The sequence below is a fragment of the Urocitellus parryii genome, chromosome 7 (genome assembly GCF_045843805.1).
Source record: "Urocitellus parryii isolate mUroPar1 chromosome 7, mUroPar1.hap1, whole genome shotgun sequence".
Classification (NCBI taxonomy): domain Eukaryota; kingdom Metazoa; phylum Chordata; class Mammalia; order Rodentia; family Sciuridae; genus Urocitellus; species Urocitellus parryii.
In genome coordinates, this window is record NC_135537.1 from 137,686,400 (window position 1) to 137,694,198 (window position 7,799).

At 43.0% G+C, this 7,799-nt stretch overlaps 1 protein-coding gene across 2 annotated transcripts in view; it reads right to left on the minus strand.

The window, feature by feature from the left end:
* Pafah1b1 (platelet activating factor acetylhydrolase 1b regulatory subunit 1) overlaps positions 1–4,267 on the minus strand; it is a 79,941-nt gene extending 75,674 nt beyond the window's left edge. Inside the window, exon 1 of one of the 2 annotated variants that reach the window (XM_026388777.2) lies at positions 3,890–4,267. The gene's annotated coding sequence lies outside the window, so the exon portion shown is untranslated. Of the gene's footprint in view, positions 1–3,532; positions 3,685–3,889 lie in introns of those variants that run through there. The other variant, XM_026388778.2, reaches the window with a different exon arrangement.
* Positions 4,268–7,799: the final 3,532 nt, after the last annotated feature.

Below are 7,799 nucleotides of genomic sequence, written 5' to 3' on the forward strand. Positions count from 1 at the left end.
AAAGAAAAAATACAGTAACAATTGTAGAAGAAATAACAGTGGCAAAGAATTTCCAATTCAAACATAATTCTCTCTTTCCAAAGTACACAGAAACAGGTTACCTACATAATGAATTATTTTCATAAAAGAGACTTAAAAGCAAGTAAAACATCTCAGTCTGTAAAGTATAACTAAATCTTACACCAGTTGCCTAGTGGGCCCTGGGTTTTATTCCTAGAACTTTAAAAAAAAAAAAAAACTATATTATAATCAGGACCACAAGCAGACATGATCAGATTTAAAATCAATGTGAGCATCAGCTAGGCGCGGTGGCACATGCCTGTAATCCCAGTGGCTTGGGAGACTGAGGCAGGAGGATTGCAAGTTCAAAGCCAGTCCCAGCAAAAGCAAGGTGCTAAGTAACTCAGTGAGATCCTGTTTCCAATAAAATACAAAACAGGGGTGGGATGTGGCTCAGTGGTCAAAATGCCCCGGAATTCAACGCCAGTACCCCCTGACCCAAAAAAATAGCAAAAAAAATCAACTTGAGCCTCAAGTTCCTTTGGCAAAAGCATGCATGACTCACTGCTTTAGAGCTCAATGATAAAAATTGGAAAAAGCCTTCTGCCTAATATTTTGCTTTGGATTTGTTTTTTAATACATCTCCATCTTAATGTTGACAACTTCTACATTTTCTGTGGCTTATTTATCAAGACAACAAGTTGTGAATCACATTCACATACAGACATATATATGTATATGTGTGTATATATATATGTGTGTGTGTGTGTGTGTGTGTGCGCGCGCACGCCTTAGTATATAACCAAAAGGAAAATACTTATTCCTTTCTTTTTTAAAATATAGACAAAGCAACAAGAATATTCTAAGCCAGAACACCAAAAATTTTGAGATACTGATTTCCTTCCCAGAATATTTCCACTAAATATACACTAAAGAGGTATTTTACCTGGAAAGATATTTTACCTGGAAATATCTATAAGAAAATTTAAAGCAGATTCCAAAAACTCCACTGAAAATAAAATTCATCCCAAGCTCATTAAAAGTTTTATATTTATAAGATTGTGAAAATTTTAAAAAATTGATCTCCAAATTAAGCAAAATATTCTGCCACATGTATCAGAACCATACACACACACCAAATTATCTGAAGATCATGATCACTGAAAAACTGACACCTTGTACTTTTATAATTACAAATAGTAGAGATGGGGATAGGTTAGACACACAATAGAGTGAATAATCATTCCCAACCTACTCATTCCTTACTATATTAACCCTTCCACTTTCTAATCACATTAAAAAGAACAAAAATGTAAAAACATATAAGTTGACAAAACAATTACAAGGCTCATCAAAATCATATTTATCTCATTAATTTGAAATTGTTTTTTAAAAATGTCTACTTATGAATGCTCCATTCAAGATGTTAAAGTGACCTATCCTCCCTTAGGGTAGTATCTCACAAAAAAGTCCCTTTCAAGGGGTGACACAAGAGAAAAAGATCCATGTAAAGAGCCTATAATGCAAGTTATTTTATCCTTTTCCCTCCCTCATTTTTCATGTTCATTTTTTAAAAATCAAAGACAGATGACTGTTTTAGTGCAAGCTAAAGTAAAAGAAAACATTTGTACTATTCTTATCAGATTTGTTTGTAGAATACCAACTATTTCTTGCCAATTATTTCTATAACTCATTAATTTATACTTATTTGACTAGAACAATAAAAAATTAACAAGAGTATATATGTGTGTATATGTATTTTACATATATACACTAATAGACAATAAGTCTGCTTTAGTGCAGGGATACTGTATTTTCTTCCAATTATTCAATGCCCATATTGCAAAAAATTTGGAAAACATGAGATTTTGAGATTTACTATAGAGAAATGCCTTTGTTGAAGCAACAATTAGTATCAACCTTATAAAACATAGAAGAGAAAAATTCTATGAAAGGGCAATCTGGCATTTCACAGCTCCTGTTCCCTTACTCCACCCAGTCTTCTCGGCTCAATGGCTGTTCACAGCATACACAAATATTAGCCCATTTTTTAAAAAGAGGTGGGAGGAGGTACCAAAATAGAGATTGCTCCATCAAAATCAACATATTCAGAAATATGTTTTTCATGCAAAAAATTGGGTTCCTTTCTCTGATCTCAAAAAAATATACTAGCTTAAATTTGTTTTAGGAGGTCCCTTCTTAACAATCCAAACAATGATCATTTATAATAGAATAAATCAGCCCATAAATTACTCTTTTGCTTTAATAAAAACCTCAGTTTGCACCTGCCAATTATTTTACAAAACTGTTCTGAAAGACGCTCATTAGAGATTAAAAGGTGTCTAATGTCTTAATACCAAACCAAAATTTTTTACGTGAAAGCTTTTAACATCTTCAACCTTATATCACTACCAACATATACAAGTAGAAAATATTCCCCATTAAGGGATTGAACCCTGCAGCAATTAAGCTCTGCTGGGGGTAGGGAGAACTAAGCAAATACTACTGTGGCAAAAGGGGAGGGATGACAATATTACTGTATAAGCGGCCCAAGCACTGTCTCCTCCGCCCTAGCCTCAAAAAGAAATTCACACAAAACAATCCACCCCCAACAAAAAAAGAATTGCCAAAAATGGCACAAATATTTTGTTTAGCCTTTAAAATGTTATGAGTCTTAAGGACTGTGTGCTCAAAGTAAAGGCTGGAATAACAAGAGTTATCTTTATTTTCTCCTGAGAGCCTCTTAAGGAAAGGGGGGGAGTCCTTGGCATGACATCGCCCATTGAGAACAAGATTACAAATCTGGTCCTTCTCTTCAAAAGCACAATTTCTTAACTAAACGATTGATATGAACTGGACCCAAACCCCAACCTGAAAGGAAAATTTCCTGCCCTTCTCTCAAGGAGTTTCTTGCTAAGTCACTAAAGAAAGACAAACAAATAAAGCCGGGCACCTTGTTCTCCCCTATCTCAAATACTGAAAATATCCTCCTCTCCAATGTGATGTTTTAGAGAGGAAGAGCCAAAACCTGCCACCACCTCAAAGGCATTTTCTCACCTGGAAGGCTAGAGGGTAAATAGATACAGGCACTGCATTTCCTAAAGCAATGGGGAGATGAGATGAGAGGAAGGGAAATGGCAGAGGCCCTCGAAGCTCAGTGTTAACAACGTCAAAAGGCAACTCCCGTCCGAGGAGCCGGTGGCAGAAAAGAAAACCCTGCCCGATTTGGTGGGTGGATGCTGCAGATTGTTCGAACAGAGGGGCCGGGCCGCAGAGGCTGGACCACTGCAACGGTGTGGGGGAGGGGGGAGACTGGGAGGCGGCGGTCCATCCTCCTCAGGTCAACCCCATCCTAAGGACAGGTGGGGGACGGAACGCCTGGAAGGCCCGGTAGGTGCCTAAGCCTGGGCCCCGAGCCGACAGCCGCGGAGGGGTGGGGACTGCGGAGCTCGCCTCCGCGGCCGGGGAGAGAAGGAGGGCCGAGCCCTTTCCCCAAGATCAGAGAGCAACCTGCTCCCCACGCCCTTCCTACCCAAGAATACTTTTCCTGCTAAGTCACCGCGGAGGAGGGCGATCCCCTGTCTGGGAAGACCGCGGGCGGAGTCGTGGCGGTCCCGGCAGCCCCCGATCCCGGGCCGGGAGGACGCGAACGAGGGCAGCGCCCTCCCCGGCCAGGCCCCCCTTCTCCGTGCCTCTCACTCAACGGCCGTCGCGGCCGCCATTTTGAGAGCGAGGAGAGAAGAAGAAGGAGGAGGCGGCGGCAGGGGGAGGGGAGAATGGGAGGGAGGGGACCGGCGCAGCCACATCGTCAGGCCGCCGGGCCCGGCCCGCAGCCACCCAAGCGCGGTGGAGGAAACAGAGGGGAGGGCACAGACCCTTGCCGCCTTACCGGAGCGCTGCACCGACGCCTCCGCAGGGCCTCTTCCGTCCTTCACTCCCATCCACCGGCGGGGGAGGGGGAGAGGGAGAGGGAAGGGAGGAAGGAGGGAGGGAGGGAAGGAGGGAGGGGGAGGATGGCGCGCTGGGCCCGGTCCCGGGGAGGGGGAGGGGAGGGGAGCGGGCGGGCTTCTCGCCCGTTCCGGGGCTCGAGCCCAAGCCCGGCGCTCGCGGTTTCTCTCGCTCGCGCCCGAGTGTTCCCCTCCTGCTCTTTCTCGCTCCCTAGACCTTCGGGTCGCTGCTCGTTCGCTCGCTCACTCGCTATCTCGGCCGCCGGACTCCGCCGCCGCCCCGCCGCTCCAGCTCCGTCTGTCACAGGAGCTGCCCCAACGCCCTGACGTCACCGCGCCGCCGCCGCCGCGGCCGCCGCCGCCCCAGACCCGCCAGGAAGAGGGAGGGGAGCGGAGGATGGGCTGTGGCGCATGCGCCAGACTGGGCCAAGCCGGGGAACCGCGCCGCCTCCTTCCTAGCGGCCGGGCGGCGGCCGCGAGTACTGGCTGATGGTGCGGCGGTTCTGACCGGCGAGTTTGCGCACCAGGCGCAGCTTTTCACGCTTCCCATGCTTCTGTAGCCTTCGGAAAAGGTTCTTTTTTTCCTAGCCCCTCGTCTGACGGTTGTGGCCCCTCACGAATTCGCTCTTCTCACCTCACCGCCCTGCTTCTATCCTCATACTGCGCTTTCCCAGCTTCCCTGACCGACAGCACGGACCGGTTGGCATCTGTGCCTCCTGGGCCCGGGTAGGCTGGAGTATAAGCAGAGCTGGAGCCAGGATGTCGCCCCTTCTGCCTCCAGCCTGCGGGATTATGTCACCAAAAAAATAGGAAGGGAATAGGTATGTAGGCTTGGGAAGAAGAGCTGTTAGGCTAAAAGGCGGTTGGAATGCCTTAATTCTCTTCCTTTGTATTATAGATTTTTAAAAGGATTCACTTTTGGGTGTGATTCGGCTATTCTTTTAGTCAGACACACATACATCAGAGACACTCGAAGTCTCGAAACTGGCATCCAAAGAAAGATCTGGAACTTTATCCTTACTAGGGATGTCTGTGTGTTTGTCAAATTATGAGTTGAAATACTGATGACAAGGAAGTCTTGGGGATATGTAGTGAGTTTATTTCACATGGACACGTGATTTTTAAAAAGGCTAGGTTTGACGTTCTGAATAATTTTAATACAGGATTTAATAAGAGATATTGAATGAAATCAGTTTATCATTAATTTTTATTGTTCAAAGAAACTTTTCTTGAAACATAGGTTTACTAATTGTTTATTTGATTTGATTTTTATACTGGGGACTGAACCCAGAGGCACTCTACCACTGAGCTACTAATACTTCCAGTTACTAAGTATAACATTAGAGAAGCATGCCGAGGCAAGTATATAAAGCACAGTTTATTTAAAAAGGGGTAACATAGACTTCTCTCAGGAGGGAGAAGGGGGCCATAGCTGGTATCCTGGTATCCCAAGAAGTGAGGGGGTTCTAGCTTTTTTATATGTCCTAGGCTTCCTTTGTTCCCTTTATCTCTCTCCTTTCTGCTTAAGTGACTAGGCCCAGGTGGGAGCACAGCGTGCATTAACAACTTTTATAACTCCCTGTAGAGAGGGACAATCCCTGGGACAGGTTATCTTTGCAACAGGTTGGAGCAGGGGCAGCTTTTCTGGATAAGGGTGGAGGAAGGGCTCTAAAGTCCTTTTATATTTTAATCCCTTTCCAACTTCCCAGACCCAAATTGGCCTCCTTGATCCATCTGACCTGATTTACCTATCTATATTGACTGCTTCTTTTAATTCTGGCTTCACAACTACATCTCCAGTCCTTTTTTTTTTTTTTTTTTTTTTTTTTTTAGTTTTTGGTGGACACAACATCTTTATTTTATTTGTATGTGGTGCTGAAGATCAAACCCAGCGCCCCGCACATGCCAGGCGAGTGTGCTACTGCTTGAGCCACATTCCCCAGCCCTTCCAGTCCATTTTAATTTTGTTTTGAGACAGAGTCTCACTAAATTGCTGAGGTCAGGGGCCTCAAACTTGCAGTCTTGCTGCCTCCTCTCCAGTCTCTGGAATTATAGGTGTGCACCACCAAGCCCAGTTTATGTTTATTTATTTGATGTCTTCCCTTTATGTAGGTAAATATTACACTGCATTGGGAAGCCACACAGTTAACATTTCTGGTGTGAACCCTTATTCTACCACTTGCCAGAAGTGTGATCTTTTTTTTTTTTTTATTTTATTTTTTTTTTAGTTGCGGATGGACACAATACCTTTATTTTATTTGCTTATTTGTATGTGGTTCTGGAATCTAACTCAGTGCTTCACACATGCTAGGCAAACGCTCTACCACTGAGCCATAACCTCATCCCCTCAGAAGTGTGATCTTAAGTAAATTATCAGACCCCTTTTTGGCTGCTTTTTCTTTCATTTTTTGTGTGCACGTATTGGATAGATATAATGCCGGCCTAGTGGAGAACACCTATTGTCCCAGCTGCCGGGGACACTGAGGCACCAAGTGTGCTTAAGCCCAGGCTTTTGGGAAACATGGGAGAGACCATGTCTCTTAAAAAGTAATAACCCAATAAATTACACTTAATAAAAAACTTGTAAGGCTTTTATGAGAAATAGAAGATGATGCGTATATTATCAGTCTCACCTTAGTGTTGACTCAGGTAACTCATGTAACAATTACTGTTGCTTGGTACCAAAACAAGTCTGCTTTTTTCAGGAAAGTTTGTATTACTAAAAGTGTTCAAAAGCAACATGAGCCAATAGTCCACAGAGTTTGGGTTTTTATTTTCATGAAGGTAGTAAACTAAATTAAATGGGTTTTGGAAGGTCTTTTCCAAGTTTTGGTTTTAGGGGTCTCTAGTTGGAAATAAAGACAAGATAAGGCACAGAAGATTGGGCTTCACTTTTATTTTTTAATTTTTTTTAATTGTTGGTTGATCTTTATTTATTTATATGTGGTGCTGAAAATCGAACCCAGTGCCTCACACATGCCAGGATAGTGCACTATTGCTGAGCCACAGCCACAGCCCCTGGGCTTCACTTTTACTTATATCAGAAAACAGTCAATAAATCAATCCTGGCACGGTGATACATGCCTGGAACCCCAGCAACTTGGGAGGCTGGGGCAGGTGGATCACAAGTTCAAGGCCAGCCTAAGCAACTTAGGCTGTCTCAACCAAAGAATAGAAGGTACTTGGGATGTTGCTCAGTTGTAGAATACTCCTGGGTTAAATATCCATACCATAAAAGAAAGCAAATAAAAACCCATAGAATCAGTTAAACCTCCCCCCCCCCTCTACCACTGAGTCATATCCCAGTATTTTGGCTCTTTTTTATTTTTTAGTTTGAGACAGGTTCTCGCTACCACACCCAGTCAAACCTTATTCTTAAACCTTGTTCTAAGAATCCAACCTTGTATTTTTTTAATAAATGCTCTAAAAGTCAACAAAATTGTTTCACAAGACATCAGAGAAGCACATTGATAAACACCAATTTATATACAAATAGGTAGCACTAATCTTTATAAACTTTGAGCTCACACATTCATGTATTTTGAAACCTTTAAAATTTTTAAAACCAGGCTAGGGTTGTAGCTTAGTGATAGAGCACTTGCCTAGCATGTGTGAAGCACTGAGTTTGATTCTAAGCACTACAATGTAAACAAAGTCCATTGACAACCAAAAAAAATTTTTTTTAATCTTTAAAACCTTTAGAGATCTTCAAAATTTAAAATTATGTATTAAATTGAAGTCAATTTTATTTTTATAGCAGTCCTTCAAAATACAAGAAACCCCGTTTGGGGGAAGGTATAAAAACTTTCTAGATTATGATTTTTCTGAACAGAAAACTGTTATATGCTTAAC